The following is a 22,480-nucleotide window of genomic DNA, read 5'->3' on the forward strand; positions in this document are numbered from 1 at the left end:
ATCCTTGTTTTAGGTCTCTACAAAATTAACAAGCTTTTCCATCCTGCCCTCAATATTGACTAGTTTGTCAGACTTGTTTTAACAGCTCCTTGAAGCTCATTATGCAATATGCCCTCTAAAAAATATTTGAGCTTCCAGAAACGTGTATTTATTTTAAACTGTACTATATTGCAGCTTATCGATCCCTAGATGTGATGGCTACAACATTCTCCCCCCCCCCTTATTTTACTTGGTTTTTCAGTAACACACCTCCTGTCTTGGGCTGTCTGCATTCTGGATGAAGTAGTAAAACAGACAATGTTAGGGCTCATTCAGACCAGCCACTGCATTGCAACGTGGTGTGTGGTGCAATCCAACCAAGATCAGTGCAAAGATGATGCACTGATGTTGTGCATCGATGATGCACTGATGTTGTGCATCGATGATGCACTGATGCTGGGCATCACATGGTTTCCTTTTTTTTTTTAAACAAACTTTATTGAGATGTCACACAGACATCTCATAAAGTGAAATTGCTGGCCGGGCAGTGGATTGCCTTGCGCTGCACTTTGCTGAATAAAGGTATTGCATACATTACTCTTTCTTTTTTTTTTTTAGTCAGAAAGGTTTTTATTTTACATAAAGAAACAAATACAGGTAGCATACAGATACTCGTATATGGCATGTACAAATTTCGGGATTCTCATAAAGCATGTCACAGGAGCAGTTATCAACTACCTTAGATTATTGTAGACTGTTCCAATGATAGGCTACCAGGAGCATCACCTGTCTTACTTATGTCTTTTAATTATAATAGGTCTAACACACAATATATTTCGCAGGGAGTATGACTCCATACAAGGTACAGATTTAAGCAAATGCCAGCTATAATAATAGTACCCTTATATGCTGAGCGCTTAATGATTTCCAATCATATTAGAGTATAAAAATAGTGAACCTGTTGTTCATTCAACAGCAATATCAGAATCAACTCTTACTGTATTATAATTCCGACAACCTTAACTTGATTCGTTATGTTTAGTTCAATATTATATTCATCTTTAAAGTAAGGAAATAAAAAAGAAGGGAAAAACAGAAAAAAAGGGATAGAAACAAAACAGAGTAAAGCCTTGCCATGCAGTACCTCATCATACATACTGTTTCATATTCCCCAAGGGCTGTCTTTTTTTTTTTTTTTTTTTAAATTTCACGTTTCCTTGCATGCGCATAGTTACTATACAGTAGTCAAGTCTACATCAACCCAAGAGTAACCTATCCCTAACTAGTTGATGCGGGGCCAAACCAGGAACGTCCAACCACGCCTGCCATATGGAGAGGAATTTTTGTGGAGCCTTTCTACGTTGGTAGGTTATTTTTTCTCTTATTAGGATCCTATTCATGCTGTCTATCCATTGCCCCCTGGTGGGAACTCGCGGGGTAATCCACCACTGGGCAATTAATTTCTTTGCTATGTATAGTAAACGAAGAAGCGCTATACGTGTAGGTGGAGGTGCAAACTCTTCGTCTATTCCCCCCAGTATACAGACCACCGGAGTTCTCTCAAGAGATACCATATATAATTCTGAAATCGTGTCCAGTACTTCCTTCCAATATCTGAATAGCTTGGGGCATTTCCAGATCATGTGGAGTAGATTTCCATGATCCCGTTCACATTTTGGGCACAGGGGTGAATCTCTAATTCCCCACTTATAGAGTTGAAGAGGGGTTCTGTACGCCCTATGTAGAAGGTAAAGATGTGAAAGTTTCTGTGATGCAGAAAGTGACACCAAGGGGGCATTCATAAGGCATATCTCCCAGGTGTCTCCATCTATTGCTCCTATATCTTCCTCCCACCGCTGTCTGGATGGTAATCTAGAGGGGTCTTGTATTCGTGCTATAAGTGTATTATAACATCTAGATATCATGCCCTTTTTAACTTCATCCATAAATACATCCTGTATAATCGGATGTTCTGTCGGTTGGATTCTAGCATTTCTATTCTGGGTTTGTAAGGCATGTCGCAATTGGAGGTATTTATAAAAATTATTATGTGGGATTCCAAACTCTGTGTGGATCTGTTGAAATGATTTGAGAGTGTTGCCCTGGTATAACTGTGAGATATATTTGATGCCTGCGTCCTCCCAACCCTTGAAGTCTTTTAGTTTTTGTATTTCTTTCAGTTGTCTATTTCGCCAGAGAGGCGTGCTGGACAGAAAGCCCGTGATGCCCATTAGTTTTTTGACATAGGCCCAAAGTGAGTTTAATAATTTAACTGTAGGAGCTTCCGGGTCTAAGTGTAAGAATCCCGCCTCCAAACCTGTCAGTGCTGAATAGTTATTGTCTTCCAGCACTACAAGTTTACGGATTGGGTCTTTCGGGTCCAGCAGGCCCCATCCTCCTAGTTGTTGTAGTTGGGAGGCGAGATAATACATCCTAGGATGAGGGACTGCAAGTCCTCCCTCCTCTTTGCCGTATTGTAACGTTGATAATTTTATCCTCGCTATTTTTTTTCTCCATATGAACTCTCTGAATTGGGTCTCTAATTTATCAAACCATTTTTTTGGTATCCAAACTGGGGAATTGTTAAAAATATAAAGTAGTTGTGGTGCCCAGACCATTTTAATAAGGTTAATTCTACCAACAACAGACAGGGGCAGTTTACACCAGGCCCTGCTTTTTTCGCGGAATTTGGTTAATAAGGGTGTTAGGTTCTGTTCAACATAAGTGGCTGGGTTAGGGGTCACCTGGATCCCTAGATAGCGGAATGAGCCTACTTGTTGTATCATCTCTGCACCTAGTGGTAATGGAATGTTCAGGGGGTCAAGCGGCATCAGCACCGACTTGTCCCAGTTAATGGAGAAGCCCGATAACTCCCCGAAGTCCTTGATGAGGGACATAACCGTTTCTAATGAGTCTTTTGTGTCTCCTAGGTAGAGCAGGGTATCATCTGCGTACATGGACACTACATCTTTATTCATACCTCTTTGGAATCCCGCTATTCTAGAGTCTCCTCTGATTTTTGCTCCCAGAGGTTCCAGGGCCAAGGCAAACAGCAGGGGCGACAGTGGGCACCCCTGTCTGGTGCCTCTAAACAAAGGAAAGGGTTCTGAAAGTTCCCCATTAATCCGTATTCTGGCCGTGGGAGCAGCATACAAAAGCTGTATCCATCGAATAAAGGTATCTCCCAATCCCATATTTTGTAATGTTTTCCACAGATAAGGCCACTCGACACTGTCGAAAGCCTTAGCTGCGTCCAGCGAAAAAATTGCTCTATTGCCTGTGTTGTCCACTGGGAGCTGTAAGTTCAGGAATAGTCTTCTTATATTTTGGGCCGTGGATCTCGTGGCAATAAACCCGGATTGGTCTCTATGCACTATTTTATGAATTACCTTGGCCAATCTGTTTGCTAACATCCGGGCCAGCAACTTGATATCGGATGTGAGCAGTGAGATGGGTCTGTAAGATCCTGGGGAATTCACATCTTTACCCGGTTTTAATATAACAATAATGATTGCCTCATTCATTGAGCTTGGCAATGAACCCTCCTTAAATGCCTCATTGTATACCTTCAGCAGTGTGGGGAGCATGGAGTCTGCATAGCGTTTGTATATCTCTGCAGGGAGGCCATCTATACCTGGTGCTTTATTGTTTTTAGTTTGAGATAGGGCAACATCCAGTTCTTCTGCAGTTAAAGGGGCATTGAGCATGACCCTATCCTCTAGTGAGAGACTGGGGAGTTCACAGCTATCTAAGAAGTGTGTTATTGCACTATCAGTGGGCGTAACTTTAGACGTATATAGATCAGCATAGAAATCACCAAAGACCTTCAGAATATCAGGAGTAGAGCATTTTAGAGCACCCTGTGCGTCACATATGGCGGAGATGAGAGAGGTCGACTGTTGAGACCGCGCCAGTACTGCAAGCATATGGCCAGTCGTTCCCCCTCCTCAAAATATGACTGTTGGAGAAAAAAACGTTTGTTCTCCGCCAGCTGCAACGCCAGTTGTCCAGACATTGTCTGTGCACTCAACCATGCTCTCTTATTGTCTCCTGTGGGATTGTTAATATAATCGTTTTCAGTCTCGGTGACTCTATTTCTTATCAATAGTTCCCAAGCCTTGGTGTCAGTTTTAATCTGTGATATTGTTTTGATAAGTTGTCCTCTCAAAAAGGCTTTCGCTGTATCCCAAACCAGCCCCAGCCCAGCCGTGCCAATGTTATCTCTCAGAAACAATGTAAGTGCTCTGGCTATAGGATCTGGCTCGGCAAACAACGAGAGCCAAAAGGGATTAAGTTTCCACATTGGCCGTTTGTACCTACTTGGTAATGAAATGGTTACACAAAGTGCCGAGTGATCAGATATGTGCCTGTCTGCATAGTCAGATTCCACTATTAAATGTAGCATCTTGTCATTCCCAAGGCCCAAATCTATTCTGGATAACCCGTCATGTGAAGCTGAGTGGCAGGAGTATTTTTTATCATTTGGGTGTTTTGATCTCCAGACATCTAACAGCCCTGTTTCTTCAAGTAGTCTGGCAAAGGGGGTACTACTTTTCATCTGAGATGTGCCAGCAGTAGGTACAGGAAATCTATCTTTGAGAGGATTTAAGAGATTATTGTAGTCCCCCATTGCCAGTAAGGGTACTTCTGGGTATTGGGCCATAAAACCTGTTAGGTGTCGGATAACCTCTGAGTTATACGGTGGGGGTATATAGATACTAGCAAGAATACATTTGAGGCCTGTAATTGAGCATAAAAGAAAGACATATCTGCCAGCCGGGTCAATGCGTTTTCTAATGCAGTTGAACTGAATATCTTTTCTGAACAGTATACTTGCTCCCCTTGAGTAAGTAGAGTGGGTTGCATGAAATTGGTTAGTATACAGTCGTGGACAGAGGCTTGGAGGAGGGTCTGCAGAGAAATGGGTCTCCTGCAGGCAGACTACCCCCGCATTCAGCGACTTGAGATGTCTAAGGACCGCCCCCCTTTTAACTGGATTTCCCAGTCCTCTGACATTCCAAGTCACAATGGACAATTTAGTCATCCCCATTTTGTTTCAGGATTATTGACCAGGCCGGCATAATTCTCAACAAGACTCCCGGGTTATACCGTGACATGTTATCTGGAAGGGGGGATAGGCCCCTTTTCTCCAAATTATGCTTGTTTTCTCCTTTCAGAGAACATGTAGGCATTTGTAGACATGAAATCATGTTGCAAGGCAGGGAGAAATACATTATTAGGTTAGTACATAGGTACAGAAGACAGTAAATCATTGGGTTAATGCATGTTACTCTGCATGGCAAGAATCTAAAGGTCAACAGTTTACACAGCCACTTGGCTGCAGCGTTAACTTTTCCCACACAACAGGTGTGGGGGGGGTAAAAGCCTTGAAAACTCCTAGACAACCAGTAGGTTAGTTTCCATAGGGGTTTCACAGCTACGGTAGGCATGTATTGCTTCATTATTTGCAGGCAAAAATGCGGACAGAAAAGGGAGCAAAAGGATAAAAAATAGAAAAAAAAAAAAAAAAAAAAGGGGGGAAAAGAAAATCCTGTGGGGAAGAGGGTGATACAAACAAACAGTTCTCCTCGGCCGCCTGAACATCGGATGTGAGAGTAAAAACTGTCCTCCATAGACAACAATTATTTTGAATCTTAAGGCCTCTTCATGGCCCAGGGATTTATCCCAACAAAAATAGACCTGGTCTTGCCAGGTCATTGCATATCCAGGACTTATCTCTTAAGCAGGGACATCTCTTTGTGGTCTGGCAGCTTTAAGGGCCCTATCCTCACGATCTAGCCATTGGGCCGCCATGTCCGGGCGTTCAAAGAAGCGGGTTTCTCCGAGTGCGACTACCCTAAGGCGGGCAGGATATAGCATCGCATATGGCAAGTTAAGGTCCCTTAATCTTCGTTTGACATCCATAAACTTTGCTCGCTGCTTCTGGAGTTCAGCTGAAAAGTCCGGAAACAGGGAGATTTTGGAGTTTTCAATGGATAACTTACTGCCCATGGTTCTGGCTTTAGCAAGGATGACATCTCTGTCCTTGTAGTTTAAAAGCTTAAACAGAAAAGCACGCGGGTGATAGCCAGGGGGTAGTGGGCGAGATGGCACTCTATGCGCTCTCTCCACCGCAAATAGCGGAGAGAATGCTTCTTTACCAAATGTAGTGAGGAGCCATTGTTCGATGAAAGCGACAGGGTCTTTACCCTCTATCCTTTCTGGGAATCCTAAGGCGCGGACATTGTTGCGGCGCATGCGATTTTCCAAATCATCTAAACGCGCAGCATGCTGATCAGCAAGATGGCAGTTATACTTTAAATCTCTCTGCATGGGTACTAAGTCATCTTCAATAACACTGACTCTACTCTCCACTGCAGCTGTGCGCTCTCTCAGCTTTTGCATGTCCTGTCTCACATAGGATATTTCAGCTTTAACACCCTTCACTTCATCAGTCAGGGTTGAGATAGATCTGTTGCATATAGTCACTGCGGAGAGGATATCTCTGAGAGTGGGTTCAGGGCCATCCAGGGGGATACTTGGTGTCTGAGTGCCTTGATAGGGATGTGATACTGTACTCACTGTGGCCCAGTCAGATGGGGATCCAGCGCCATCCTCCAGTGGCATAGTATTATCCATCTCCAGCTGGTTTGCTTCTTCCTCACTGAGGTCAGATGTGGGTGATGGTATTTCTTTTGATGATTTATTACCAAACAGGAGTTTCTGGGCTGCTTCCTTATATTTTTCCTTTTGAGATCTTGGGCCCGTGCTGCGGGCAGGCCGCCACCGTTCTTGTCCCGTTTTGGCATGTTTTTCTGCTGCTGATCGGTCGGGTAGTTGGGTCTGCTGTGGCCCGGATAGCGTGCGGTTCCGATCGGAGGTGTCAGCGGGTTGGATGAGTGATCTGGAGGATGATTACCAGGATTTTCGGCGGAGCTGAGGAGAAGTGTGTCCTTCTACATGCGCTGCCTGGCCACGCCCCCACATTACTCTTTCTCAGCACACACCACTGGCACACCACCGCAATGAAGTCGTGTGAACCGGGCAAATAGGGAAACAAGATATTCTGCCTTGTTGTGTGATGGGACTGTACTAAAATAGCTGCCCAACACAGTCCCACCGCATTTGGTGTTAACCTAGCCTGAGAAAATAGCTTTGTCAATATGGGGAGAAGGTAGTGTTAGACAGATTTAGATGGACTTGACTAGCACATTTAAGCTGAACTCCAGCCAACACTTTATAGCCAGTTACAACAAACAGTTTGCTTGGTCTGTAAGAGTAAGTTGAAAAACATATTTAAGCTGGATACACACTATACAATTTTCTGTAGATTTTTTCCTTCAGATTTACCATAACCATATATGAGGTCAAACCTTAAGATTTTGTATTTGTATGCAATCAGGCAGGCCCTTGCACTACATGGTTTTGGTAAATCTAGACAAAAAAAAGTTGTATAGTGTGTATGGGGTCTTACTGGTTGAATCACCAGGTGGAAATAAAAAAAAAACATAAAAGAGAAAACAAACGCAGTCACCACATCTGAGCATGGGATTTAATACATTTTGTTTTTGTGTTTAATACCGCTTCAAGATGAAGTGGCATCTAACTGCACAGAGATTAAATCGGTTCGGCTAATTAGGAGACTTAAAGGCAAGCATGTTTAGGGGTTTCAAGGCAAAGCAGGCAATTAAAACGTTTTTCATTTTTGCATTTGTTAATCAGTTGAAAATCATTTTTGTATTTGTTAATCATTTGAAAAAACATGTAGATCTTTGTTCACTTGACTATTTTGTGCAGATCAGTGAAAAAATCCAATTGAAATCCAATTTAAATCCATATTACAATATGTGGACAAGTCCATGGGGGTTATCTCTGTAGGAGTTTATATCATTACGTACACTTCTTATAACAGATACACATTTTGGAGAATGTTTGTCAGACTGCCGTATCTTGTGCAATCACCTATGGGATTCAAAACCTGCAGTTGAAACAAGAATTACTCATTCTTTTTATCTGTAAAGGAATTTAATTTTAAACATTGGATCCTAGAAGTTGTGATACATGATACCACAATGCTGACAAACCCCATCCAATTAATTGGTGTTTGGCTACTACAAGACTAGATAAAACTAGGTTAATAATGCAGTAGAGCGGTCGCCCGTAACAATAAGCCAAATTCCTTGTGTTGATTTTCCAGTGTAGATTGCTATTTGAGGTCTGTTTCCTATTTGTAGAGATTATGAGCCTATTTATAAACCTTGGGAAAAAACAGGCACATTCATCATACTAAATGTATCTGCACTCATTGGCAACATTCCCTCAATGAATTTAGCTCATCTGTGAATATTACAGACAGGGTGAATGCTGATAAACACAAATGAATGTTCTGAGTGAATCTTTGCCAAATGTGGGTTGGTTCGAACACAAAGAACATGCAGAGATTTCTATAAGAAATCATTAGAAAGTTGAGGGTGCCGACTGTAAGATTCACCACTTTATAAATATCTCACTAAGATTAGTATTTTCTATTTAAAAATAACATTCAGATGTGGGCAAATATCTTCTGGGAAATATAAAATCTTGATATTGAATGTTTTCTATAAATGTTGTAAATTGCAATGGAAATGCAGTAACATTACTGTATATACCGTTGGCTCCAAGAGAAGAACCTCCTTGGCTCCTTCAGTAGAACTCCGGCCAAAGTGTTTTTTCCCCCCAGTAACTAGCCTTTCTCTACTCAATTAAAAAGTATTATTACTGCCCCAACAGAAGCCATTTTACTGTCATTTCTGTCATGGACACAACTGCCAATTGGGCATAGGGTAAAAGAAATTTGCTTAGTGTGAAGGACAAAAACAATAATGAAGCAGATATTCTTACCCATTCCAAATTCCATTCTGCCATAAGAATCTCACATTCTTGTCTGAGACAAAATGCTCATCTCCCAGAATAGCTTGTTGGGCTATTTTTCTGTCAAGCTGCAATTACATAGTCTCATTCTTAACTGGTACTAAGAATGTAAGGGCTGATGCATTGTCACAACAGTTTTCTTCCTCCTCCAAGATGGAGTTGGTTCCTACACCTGTGATACCTCCCGATCGCATTCTAGCCACGATTCAATGCAATTGTCTCACTTCACATTTGGGTGATAGAATTCTTGCTGCTCAGATCCATTCTCCTCCTGAAAAACCTTGTGACTGCTGCTTTGTCCCCGAGAATATCCCTACTACTTTGCTCCAGACATACAATTCTCCCAAAGCAGCTGGTCACCCAGGGAAAAATCAACTCTATTTTTCAACAATTCTGGCGGCCTAGTCACCACGCTCATGTAACCTTCTTCATAGCCTCTTGTTCCGTGTGTGCTCAGAGTAAAACACCATGACACCTTCCAGTGGGCCTTCTACAACCGCAGTCCAATGTGGCCACAGAACAAGCCAACCAAACCTTGGAGCAGTTTCTACGTTGCTATATTTTTGACCACCAGAACAACTGGTCAGGCCTCTTACCTTGGGTGGAGTTTGCTCACAATATTGGCATCAATGCCGCTTCCCGATTGTCTCCATTTATGGCAAATTATGGTTTCCAGCTATCCATATTGCCTGACACATTTGGTCCTCAAAGAATTCCTGCGGTAGAGGAGCATCTCCATGATCTCTGTTCCACTTAGGTGCAGGTCCAAGAGTCTTTGCGACGTGCCAGTGATAGGTACAGACTCCATGCTGACCGCCAATGCCTACCTGCGCCTTCCTACCAAGTTGGGGACAGGGTCTGGCTGTCAAATTGTAACCTCCAACTCCATGTTCCCTCACTGAAACTGGCACTGTGGTATATTGGGCTTTTCTGTATTCTCCGTAGGATCAACCCAGTGGCCTATGCATTAGACCTTCCTTCCAACATGCGTATTTCCAATTTATTCCATGTTTCCTTATTAAAACCTTTGGTGTACAACCGCTTCACCACCTTGGGAGTACAAAATACAATCTATCATGGACTCCCATTGGTTCCGTGGGCGCATACAGTACCTGGTTCATTGGAAATGGTATGTTCCGGAGGAACGCTCTTGGGTCTCATCCTCGAATGTACATGCTCTTGTCCTCCTTCCGTGCTTTCCATAGACATTTTCCCCTCAAACCTAATGCCCCTCTGAGGGGGAGGGGTCGTTGTCAGGGCTGGGCTCTCCCTTCTCTGTGCTCAGGCTGCTCAGCTGTCGGATAATTGTCAGCACTCATTGTTCCACAGTGGCTCACCTGGTGATCATTTCCTGCTCGTCAGTTCCGCCTACAGACAGCCCCTTCTGGCTATTTAAACTTCTGTCTCTGATTCATGGTTCCTGACACTGGGCATAATTCCTATTCCCCATCCAAGTTATTACCCCTAATAAAGCAACAAAAACCAAGCTCAAAGACTGATCCTTGTGCCTGGAGAAAGTGAGGAAAATGCTTGTTGCTTGGCGGTGCAGCAGTGGGGAAACCCCTGTAACTCTTATGGGGGTAGTGAGATATATACACACACACAGTGGATATAAAGTCTACACACCCCTGTTAAAATGTCAGGTTTCTGTGATGTAAAAAAAATGAGACAAAGATAAATAATTTCAGAACTTTTTCCACCTTTAATGTGATCTATAAACTGTACAACTTAGTAGAAAAACAAACTGAAATCTTTTAGGGGGGGTTAAAAATAAAAATAAAACAAAAATAATTAGTTGCATAAGTGTGCACACTCTCTGTCTTCAGAATTAAGCAATAACATTCAAACTCATGTTAAATAGGAGTCAGTACAGACTTGCCATCATTTAACTACTTCAATACAGGGCACTTCCTGCCCAAGCCATTTTTCAGCTTTCAGCGCTGTCTGTCATGTCTGGCTGAGCCCTTCCTTCTCTGAGCTGGCTGCTCAGCTGTCGGCTAATTGCCAGCTCTCATCTCTCTCCACAGTTAACCAGCTGTTGTGGATCAGCTTGTCAGTCCCGCCTACTTAAAGATCTCCAGCTCACTTCATTCCTGCCTTCGCCTTGGTCACATCACAAGAAACCATCTCCTGCATTCCTGTTTAACCTCATATCTGCGCTATTGCCAAATGACGGCAACAGCGCGGATCTACTTTGCCGGGACTACGTCTATTGACGTCGTCCCCTTTCCTTGTTCCCAGCGCGCTCTCATGAGCAAGCCTCTGGGAAAATCTGTGTTGGCCGTGTCCCTTGGACACAGCCAATCACAGATCGCTGTAAATGGCCAATCACAGCGGCCGTTTACAGCGCAATCGGCGGTGCCAATGAGAGATGATCTCAAATGTAAACAATCGAGATCTCTCATTTCCGTCTCTCTCTCCTCACACAGAAACAGCGTGTGAGGAGAGAGAACTTCTGTGAACAGTGTGTGAGTAAAATTGTCAGTCTAAAACACAAAGTGTGCCCATAAAGTGCCCAACAGTGCCCACAGTGACATCTATCTAGTGCCATCTGTGCCCACCTGTGCGCATCAGTGCCCATCTGCAATCACTGCCCATCTGTGCCACCTCATCAGTGCCCATCTGTGCCGCCTCATCAGTGCACATCTGTGCAATCAGTGCCCATCTGTGCCGCCTCATCAGTGCCCATCTGTGCCACCTCATCAGTGCCCATTTGTGCCACCTCAACAGTGCACATCTGTACCAATCAGTGCACATCTGTGCAATCAATCAGTGCACATCTGTGCCGCCTCATCAGTGCCCATCAGTGCATATCTGTGCCCACCTGTGCTGCCTCATTAGTGCACATCTGTGCAATCAATCAGTGCACATCTGTGCCGCCTCATCAGTGCCCATCAGTGCATATCTGTGCCCACCTGTGCTGCCTCATTAGTGCCCATCTGTGCCGCCTCATCAGTGCCCATCTGTGCCGCCTCATCAGTGCCCAGCTGTGCGATCAGTGCCCATCTATGCTACCTCATCAGTGCACACCTGTGCAATCTCATAACCACCAGCAGCCATGTCCAAAAAAAGCTTTTCCGCCGAGGAGGTATACCAAATTCTTTCCACGGCCGACGAGAGCAACGGGGAGCTCTCTTTTTCGGATTCCCTTTGCAATTCGGATTCTGAGTCTGACGTAAATTACGAGCCAGTCCTCAGTAGTGGAACACTAACAGACTCAGAGGAGGAAGAAATTCAGCCCGCCAAACGAAGGCGTTCTGATGAGGAGGCAGTGGCATCCACCAGCACCCCAGCGGCATCCACTAGCACCGCAGTGCCATCCACCAGCACCGCAGTGTCATCCACCAGCACTGCAGTACCTCGGCAAGAAAGGCCAAGTACCAGTGGGGTGTCACCTCAGTCCCAAAGGGTTAGGTCCCATGCCAACCTTCCCTATGCCCTTCAGAAGCCCTTGTGGCTTCCTCCTAATTCAGGAGAAGCTAGCGTTCCCCCTTTCACTGCCCAGCCAGGAGTCCAGGTGGACACAGAGAATTTTACCCCAATTAATTTTTTTCATTTAATTTTTACGGAGGACATGTTGGCGTCAATTGTGGCCCAGTGCAACCTGTATGCACAGCAATTTATTTTGCAAAATCCCACATCATATTATGCCCGTCCCTACGAGTGGAGAGACCTAACAGTGGAGGAGTTCAAGGTTTTTTTTGGGCCTTACATTTAATACGGGACTCACCAAAAAAAATGAATTACGTTCCTATTGGTCAACCCACCCCCTCCACCACATGCCACTCTTCTCCGCGGTAATGCCCAGAACCAGGTATCTGATGATAATGAGGTTCCTACATTTCAGTGACAATACCCAGTGCCCTCCCCGAAATTACCCAAATTATGACAGGCTTTACAAAATTCGGCCAATATGAAATTATTTTACTGAAGTATTCCCCCAGCTGTTCACCCCGGACCAAAACATATGTGTGGATGAGTCCCTTATTAAATTTAGTGGCAGGCTTAAAATTAAACAATTTATCCCCAGCAAAAGGGCCCGCTATGGGGTGAAGGTGTACAAACTATGTGACCGAGCCACAGGGTACACATATGCCTTCATAATGTACGAAGGGAAGGACACCCAGCTGCAGCCCCCTAATTGCCCGGACTACTTGGGAACCAGCGGGAAAGTTGTTTGGGACCTCATATACCCCCTATTGGAGAAAGGCTACCACTTGTATGTAGACAACTTCTACACTTCTCTGCCCCTGTTCCACAACCTTCACCGGAAGAAGACGCCAGCATGTGGCACGATAAAAAAGAATCGGAAGGGCTTTCCTCAAAGTCTTTTTAATATGTGGAAATCCCCAGAAGGAATGGCCCCATCCGAAAACCAACATGCATCCATGAATACAATTTGTTTATGGGGGGAGTCGACTTCAACGATCAAATGTTGGAACCATACCTTGCCACAAGACGGACATACCATTGGTACAAAAAAGTAGCAATTTATTTTTTTCAATTGGCCATATTCAATTCCTATATCATTTACCGCAACTCCACCCAAAACCCCCAACCCTTCCTTGGCTACCAGGAGGAAATTTACACTGGCCTTATATTCCCGAACGGCCCACCAGAAAACATCCGATCAGATGTTGTTAATCGACTCTCCGAATGCCACTTTCCAGATAAACTCCCTCCCAAACCAACAGGCCAAAGACGTCAAAAAAGATGTAAGGTGTGTACCAGAGCAGGAGTCAGAAGAGACACATCTTATTATTGTGCACAATGTCCTTCCCAACCAGGCCTCTGCATAGGTGAATGTTTCCGCCATTACCATACTTCACTAAATTATTAGTGAAGTATGGTAAACGTAATCCTCAGTTCCTGCCTTCACACCCCTTATGCCACTGCCTGCTCTGTAACTGACCCTGGCTTGTCATTCGACCACGCTTCTGCCTGCCGATTTTGTACATACCGCTGCCTGATCTGGAACTGACCCTGGACTGTTATTCGACCATGCTTCTGCCTAACGATTCTGTACATACCTCTGCCTGATCTGGAACTGACCCTGGACTGTTTGACCATGCCTCTTGCCTACCTCTTGAACTGATCTTGTACCCTGCAACTGGAATAATGGGATTCAACACAGGGGTCTCACATATGTGAGGGGCTCCAGAATAGTTTTTCTGGATGAAGAAAACAATTTTCTTTGTTTTCTCATTCCTAGATTAGGGTCTGGAGACTCGGAGGCTTCAAAGAGATTTGGGTGGGAGAAGCCTCTACCCCTGTCCCCATTCTGTCCTGAACGAGGCCCTACTTCTGCCTGCTGCCTGTAGGACTTACTGCCATAATGCCTCTGTTTGTCGCACTGACCACAGCACATGGACCATGTTCCTGCCTACTACCAAAACCAATATTTTGGCACTGCTGACAATCTCTGCCTGCACTGACCCTGAACTGCACTGACCTATGGACAGTATCCCTGCCTGCTGCCTGTACTGACTATGGACAGTATTCCTGCCTGCTGCCTGAAAAATTGTGTTCGCTGTTGCTGACCAAGTCCCTGCCTGCTGCCTGGACCAGTGCTATCCTCCTGTGGACAACTGTGCTACTAAAACCACAGGTAATCTTTTGTTTACCCTTTGCTCAGCATAATGTATTTTGGGGTGTAATTCTTGGTATGTGCATGCTATGTGTCCCTGGAACACCTGACGGTGTTCCTTGCATGTTGGATCTCTGTATGTGGCCAGGCTGTGTAAAGGTCTCACACATGTGGTTTTGCCATACTCAGAAGGAGTGGCAGAATGTATTTTGGGGTGTCATTTTTGCTATGTAAATGCTATGTGTTGGAAATATCTTATAAACGGACAACTTTGTGTAAAAAAAAATGCGTTTTCATTTTTTTCCACATTTTCCAAAAACTTCAGGAAAAAAATTAACCGTTCAAAAGACTCATTATGCCTCATAGATTATAAGTTGGGGTGTTAGCTTTCCAAAATGGGGTCATTTTGTGGGCGTTTCCATTGTCCTGGTGCTCTAGGGCCTTCAAAAGTGTAATAGGTGGTCAACAAGTTAGATGGGTAATTTATGCTCCTTGAACACCTGATGATGCTCCCTGCATGTTGGGCCTCTGTATGTGGCCAGTTAGTGAAAAAGTCCCACACATGTGGTATAATATTCAGGAGGAGTAGCAGAATATATTTCGGGGTGTCATTTGTGGTATGCACATTCCATGTGAGAGAAATAAGCTATTACAATGACAATTTTCTGAAAAAAATATAAAAAATAAAATAAAATCTTAATTTGCAAAGAATTGTGGGAAAAAACGACAACTTCAAATAACTCACCATGCCTCTTACTAAATACCCTGGAATGTCTAGTTTCCAAAAAAGGGGTCATTTGGGGGGCATTTGTACTTTCCTGGCTTGTTTGGGTCTCAAGAAATGAGATGGGCCTCAGTACATCAGATGTGATATTTTTTTTATGATTTGCACCATAGCTTGTAAACTCTATAAATTTAACACAGACCACATAATATCCACTCATTTGGGTTATTTTTACCAAAGATATGTAGCAGTATAAATTGTGGCCAACATTTATGAAGAAAAATTGCTAATTTGTGAAATTTTATCACAGAAACAAAGAAAAAAGCATTTTCTTTCAAAATTTTCGGTCTTTTTTCATTGATAGCGCAAAAAATAAAAAACCCAGAGGTGATCAAATACCACCAAATGAAAGCTCTATTTGTATGAAAAAAAGGACAAAAAAATCATTTGGTACAGTGTTGCATGACTGAGTAATTGTCATTCAAAGTGTGAGAGCACTGAAAGCTGAAAATTGGTCTGGGCAGGAGGGGGGTTTAAGTGCCCAGTAAGCAAGTGGTTAAAGACTGGCTTTGCTGACATCCCTTCTGGCTCCTTATCCTGCTTGCTGTTCCTCTACTTGGATCCCTGAATTCTGGCCTGGCTGATTACCCGATCTGGTTACTAAACTCTGGCTGGGCTGATTACCCGATCTGGTTACTGAACTCTGGCTTAGCTGAGTACCCGATCCGGTTACTGGACTCTGGCTATGCTTTGACTACGCTTACTCTATTTACCTTTTTATTAATAAACAAGTGTGATTTAACTATACTTCTGTCTCGGTCTGGTTCATGGTTTCTGACACTGTCACACTTTGAATGACAATTGCACGGTCGTGCTACACTGTAACCATGTGAAATTTTTTATAATTTTCTTCACACAAATAGAGCTTTCTTTTGGTGGTATTTAATCACTTCTGGGTTTTTTTATTTTTTCCTAAAAAAAAAAAAATCTGAAAATTAAAAAAAAAAATAAAAGTTCTTCTTAGTTTGTCAGTAAATTTTGTAAATAAGTAATTTTTCTCCTTCACTGATGGGCGCTGATGAGGCGGCACTGATGGGCACTGATAGGCTGCACAGATGGGCACTGATGAGGTAGCACTTATGGGCACTGATAGGTGGCACTGATGAGCAGCACTGGTGGGCACTGGTGGGTGGCATTGATGTGCACAGATAGGCGGCACTGGTGGGCACAGATGGGCGGCACTGATGAGTGGCATTGATGGGCAGCAGTGATAGCCAGCACTGACTGGCATTACTAATGGGTACTGATTGCTGGCACTTGTGGGCACTGTTGAGCATTCACTGCTGGCACTGGTGGGCACACTGCTGGCACTGGCACTGTGGGTGCTTTATTGTAATCAGGGCACTGATTATCAGTGCCCTGATTACATGCCTAGATGTCCTCTGTGAGGGGGATGCCGCTGATCGGCTCTTCTCTCCTTACACTCTGTCAGTGTGAGGCAAGGAGAGCAGATTATCAGCATCTCCGTGTTTACATGTGAACGGTTGTGACTGAACACAGCCAATCACATGGTTAAAGAGCCGCGGCTCTTTACAGAGATCGAGGGCGCGCCGTGTCCTAGCAACATGGCGTGCCAGCGATCGCCATGCTGAGCGCCCCCCAGGGGTGCGCGAGAGCGGCCTTTCTGGGCGCCGTCATATGAGCGAGCCCCAGAACGAGAGCCGCACTGCCCCGCCATCATTTGATGGTGGGCGGGCGGCAAGTGGTTAAAGTGCCTCTGATTAACCCCAAATAAAGTTCAGCTGTTCTAGTAGGTCTTTCCTGACATTTTCTTAGTGACATCCTACAGCAAAAGCCATGGTCCGCAGAGAGCTTCCAAAGCATCAGAGGGATCTCATTGGTAAAAGGTGTCAGTTAAGAGAAGGGTACAAATGAATTTCCAAGGCATTAGATATACCATGGAACACAGTGAAGACAGCCATCATCAAGTGGATAAAATATGTCACAACAGTGACATTACGAAGAACTGGACGTCCCTCCAAAATTGATGAAAAGACGAGAAGAAAACTGGTCACGGAGGCTGCCAAGAGGCCTACAGCAACATTAAAGGAGCTGCAGGAATATCTGGCAAGTACTGGCTGTGTGGTACATGTGGCAACAATCTCCCGTATTCTTCATATGTCTGGGCTATGGGGTAGAGTAGCAAGATGGAAGTCTTTTCGTCCAAAGCCCGGCTAAATTTTGCAAAAACACATCTGAAATCTCCCAAAAGCATGTGGGAAAATGTTATGGTCTGATGAAACCAAGATTGAACTTTTTGGCCAGAATTCAAAAAGATATGTTTGGCGCAAAAACAACACTGCACATCATCAAAAGAACACCATACCCACCGTGAAGCATGGTGGTGGCAGCATCATGCTTTGGGGGTGTTTTTCTTCAGCTGGAACAGGGGCCTTAGTCAAGGTAGAGGAAATTATGAACCGTTCTAAATACCAGTCAATATTGGCGCAAAACTTTCAGGCTTCTGCTAGAAAGCTAAACATGAAGACGAACTTCATCTTTCAGCATGACAACGACCCAAAGCATACATCCAAATCAACAAAGGAATGGCTTCACCAGAAGAAGATTAAAGTTTTGGAATAGTCCAGCCAGAACCCAGACATGAATCTGATTGAAAATCTGTGGAGTGATCTGAAAGGGGCTGTGCACAGGAGATGCCCTCGCAATCTGACAGACTTGGAGTGTTTTTGCAAAGAAGAGTGGGCAAATATTGTCAAGTCAAGATGCGCCATGCTGATAGACTCATACCCAAAAAGACTGAGTGCTGTAATAAAATCAAAAGATTCTTCAAAGTATTAGTTTAAGGGTGTGCACATTTACGCAACCATATTATTTTAGTTTTTTATTTTTACTTCCCCCACCTAAACGATTTCAGTTTGTTGTTGAATTGAGTTGTACAGTTTATAGGTCACAGTAGCCTCCCTGACGGTATGATTATGTCAGATTTGTGCGTTTCAAAGTGGTACAACTGTTTTGCATAGAAATTTGGCGTTTTATATTGTAGGCCTGTAATTCTTAGCAATACCATACTTAAATCTGTCCAAACAAGAGTCTAGTAGATATCCCGGGTATGATAAAGTTTGAAACACAAAATCATAAATTATAATATAATAAATAACTTTAAAAAATTATAAAAATAATAATATAATGATAATAAAATGAATTTCCCCACAATTCACTATCGCTCAATTCTGCAAGTGTTCTAATTTACTATCGCTGTTTTCTAGCTGATTAAAACCACTTTTGACGTAAGGGACACTTTTTGGTTGCTATGGACAATCTCCAGTTTCCAGGCAGAAAGAACAGTATTTATAATATAAAACCGCATGCAGGGCATTGGGCAAAGTACCGGGGGACAAAAGGGATGTGAAATAATGTCATACAGTAATGTAATTTGTAAGATTACAGTGTACTGTATGTGTTATGAATTTTCAATTTTTTGAATTTGCCGCCAGGCTCCGCCCCCATGCGTCGCGATGCTCACAGGGAACGGAGCCTAGCACACAGAGGCATTGGGCGGAGGACAGAGCCCACGTTACACAGCAGGGGGACATCGCGGGATCCTGGGGACAAGGGAAGTAAACTGCACCAGGATCCTGCAATGCATTTCCGAGTGTGGCTCAGGGTTACCGCTAATGGTACTGAAATTTAACCCCGAGCCACACTTGGGAAAACCGCCAGGGAGGTTAAAGGTGGAAAAAGTTCTGAAATTATTTATTTTTGTCTCATTTTTTTACTTTACAGAAACCTGACATTTTAACAGGGGTGTGTAGACTTTTTATACCCACTGTGTGTATATATATATATATATATATATATATATATATATATATATATATATATAATTTTATTATTAGTTCACACATGTACAATGATAGGCACACCTGAATATTGATCATGTACACAATTCCACACTTGCAGACACTTTAGAAAACCTCTCGATCTTGGAAATGGCTTTATGGTTCAATACTAGGCAACTACTTCTAAAAATAAAAAAAGAAATAAGTCTTGAAAAAGTGTGCATGTGTGTTAAATGGAAGTCATGAAAATAAACTGGTTTAATTTTGTTTAACCCTTTCACTGCCAGGTCCGTATGCCATACATACCTACAGAAGTGCCTGCAGGTGGCCAGGTCTGTACGCCATACGGACCTCATTTCTCCCTCCCCTATAAGATCATGGTCACTTCAATGACCATAAACTTATAGCAGAATTGTTCAGCAGACTCTGCTGAACAATTGTATAACTCTGATTAGCGGATTACAACCCGCTGATCAGAGCTATTAACCTCAAATGTGACCTCCCACCCATGCCACCACTTCCCTGTCCTCTGCCTCTCCACCTCCCGCTGCTTCCTTCCATCTAAAACTACCCCCCCCACTCTTCTTTCCTATCCCCTTCACCCCCCTTCTTCTCCGCTCCAGCACCGATTACCCCCTCCCCCCTGCACACCTAATCTGACCCTAGCAAATGGTATCCCCTGCAGCTACCATCATCAGCAGCATCCCTCCCCTGCTGCTACCGCTGGCTTCAGGTGCTGCATGGGGCTTGGGGGGATCCAGATGTGTCCCCCCTCACCAGTTAGATCGCCCCCCGTACTGGCCCCTGCACCCTGATCCATCTCTTCTCTTCCGGCATCCCTCCTTCCCTTCCGTCGCTTGCAGCTTCTGCCTGCACTGAGCTCTGGCAAACTGTCAGGCTGGGAAGCATGGGGGGGCGGGGGGGGTGAAGTTGGGGCTTGGTAAACACGTGTTTACCAAGCCCCTCCTGTAGTACAGTGGACATAGGCAGCAATTGCTTCTATATCCACTGACAGCTGATACATAGTAAACCGCGAGTGTTACTATGTATCAGACTGTATTTTTTTTTTTTTAATGAATGAGGAATCTCTATACAGATTCCTTTTTTCCATTCAAAAAAAAACCAAAACTCATACAAACTTATGAGTCCGGCGCCCTGCAGGGGGGGGGGCGGCACCCCTAATGAACCAGCCGCTCCTGGTAAGACCCCTTTCACATGTAGTGGACTCTGTCAAGCAGATCCGCTTGCTCAGTGGGGGATCTGTCTGCTGATCCCACACCCACCTAACAACCGTCTCCGAGCCACCCCCATCAAATCATTCCCCACATCTATTACCTTTTGTACCACCACCCCCTCCCTTTAGAATGTAAGCTCTATGAGCAGGACCCTCCTGTCCCTTCTGTATTGAACTGTACTGTAATTGCGCTGTCCCCCCTCATAATGACAGGTCTGCATCCTCTCTGCTGATGCAGAACGGACACAGACACAGCTCGCTGTTCTCTATGGGGTGGTCAGATGGAAACGGACCGCCTGTCCATTTCCATCGGATACCATCCAATCCAATCTGCTTTCCTCTCCTCCCTTTTTAGCGTACTCGACTGGATTGGATACAGGCGGGTGTAAACGGACACATGTCCATTTACATCAGCCTCTCTATAGAGAACAATAGGTAGTCTGATTGGGCCCATCTGAAAAATGGAGAGGCAGACCTGATCGGTCTGCTTGTGTGAAAGGGGCCTAAGGCCTTGTTCACACAGCGTACTTTTACATGCACAGGTGTTCCATTCATCTCTGTGCAGGCAGTCCCACTGATGTCATTTGGGATGTAGCAACTGCACGAACAGAACCGTTGCTCCCATTTTTACATCCATGTAGGTCTGCATTCATGTCCCTGAGCGCACATTGTCTGTGTTCGGGGTCATGTACCCACACCCACACGGAGCTCAGATTGGGAACAGCAGCTATGCCTGTTCAGCCATTGCATCCCAATTGGCATAAATGGGACTGCCTGTACGGGGATGCATGGAACACCTGTGTATCCCTGTGCGGGTAAACAGGGCCCTCTATAGGCGCACACTTTAGTATGCCACATGTGAACGATGCTTTAGTAGTAATTTAGCAGGAATTTTGTAAGCTATGTTGTGTTTATGTGCACTATTAATGATTTTAGTGTATTTTTAGTGAAAATAGCGATATGATGAACATTTGCCCAAAAAATCAGTAGCACTTTTTTTTTTTATTCTATAGGTCATGTGCTTTCAGAAAATGTCTAGTTTGACTTGAATGCCCCGTACACACGAGCGGAATTTCCGCCGGAAAATCTTGGATGGTTTTTCCGACGGAATTCCGCTCAAGCTTGGCTTGCATACACACGGTCACACAAAAGTTCTCTGAACTTTCGACTGTCAAGAACGCGGTGACGTACAACACTACGACAAGCCGAGAAAATGAAGTTCAATGCTTCTGAGCATGCGTCAAATTGTTTATGAGCATGCGTGGTTTTTAGCGCGTCAGAATTGCATACAGACGATCCCATTTTCGGATAGGAACTTTTTCCGACCGAAAAATAGAGAACCTGCTCTCAATCTTTTGCTGGCTGGAATTCCGCCAGCAAAAGTCCGATGGAGCATATACACGGTCGCATTTTCCGACCAAAAGCTTTCATCAAAGTTTTGCTGGTGGCATTTCAGAATTGTTTGTATGGGGCATTAGAGTAAATTGTTTTTATTTACAGTCTTGTGTACCTTCAGTTTTCACCATTTCACAAAAAGGTGCAATTTAATGCAGCCTAATTATCGGTTCACACAGGGGTGACCTGCCAGGCAACTTAGCCGCCTGACAAGTCGTGCTCCATGCATTGCAATGGAACCGTTCTAATAGGACCGACTTCGGAGCAGCTTGCATTAGCTTCTATACAGAAGTCGTTTTGCAAGCTGCGCTGAAGTCGCGCTGTATGGGACGGCTTCGAAGTCGGACGAGAGTCGGGCGACTTTGAAACCGCCCCATGTGAACCGGCACTAAAATGTACAAATATTTATTAACTCAATATGGTTTTAACCTTTATATTTACTAGGAATTTAGCAGGAATTTTGTACATTTTGCCATGTATGAATACACAATGATTTTAGTGTATTTTTAGCAAAAATATTGTTTTGATAAACATTTGCGCAAATATCGCGCTGTCTTGAAAATCAGTAGCACCTTCTTTTTATTCTAATGGTCATGTGCTTTCAGGAAATGTATGGTTTTTGAGTGGTCTTAGAAAATTCTAAAAGCTTCTAAGTGTAAAAGGAAAACCTCCATATTTTCAAAGAAATGTTTGTGTACGTCTGATTTTCACTATTTCTCAAAAAGGCGCAATTTAAAAACTACAAATATTTGATATTTATTAACTCAATACAGGTTAAGCTTTTATATTTA

At 43.8% G+C, this 22,480-nt stretch overlaps 1 protein-coding gene across 4 annotated transcripts in view; it reads right to left on the bottom strand.

Annotated features, from left to right (window-relative positions):
• MAP9 (microtubule associated protein 9) overlaps positions 1-22,480 on the bottom strand; it is a 170,442-nt gene that overhangs the window by 19,559 nt on the left and 128,403 nt on the right. The window lies entirely within an intron of this gene.

Source organism: Aquarana catesbeiana, linkage group LG01, assembly GCF_042186555.1.
Source record: "Aquarana catesbeiana isolate 2022-GZ linkage group LG01, ASM4218655v1, whole genome shotgun sequence".
In the NCBI taxonomy this organism is placed as follows: Eukaryota; Metazoa; Chordata; class Amphibia; order Anura; family Ranidae; genus Aquarana; species Aquarana catesbeiana.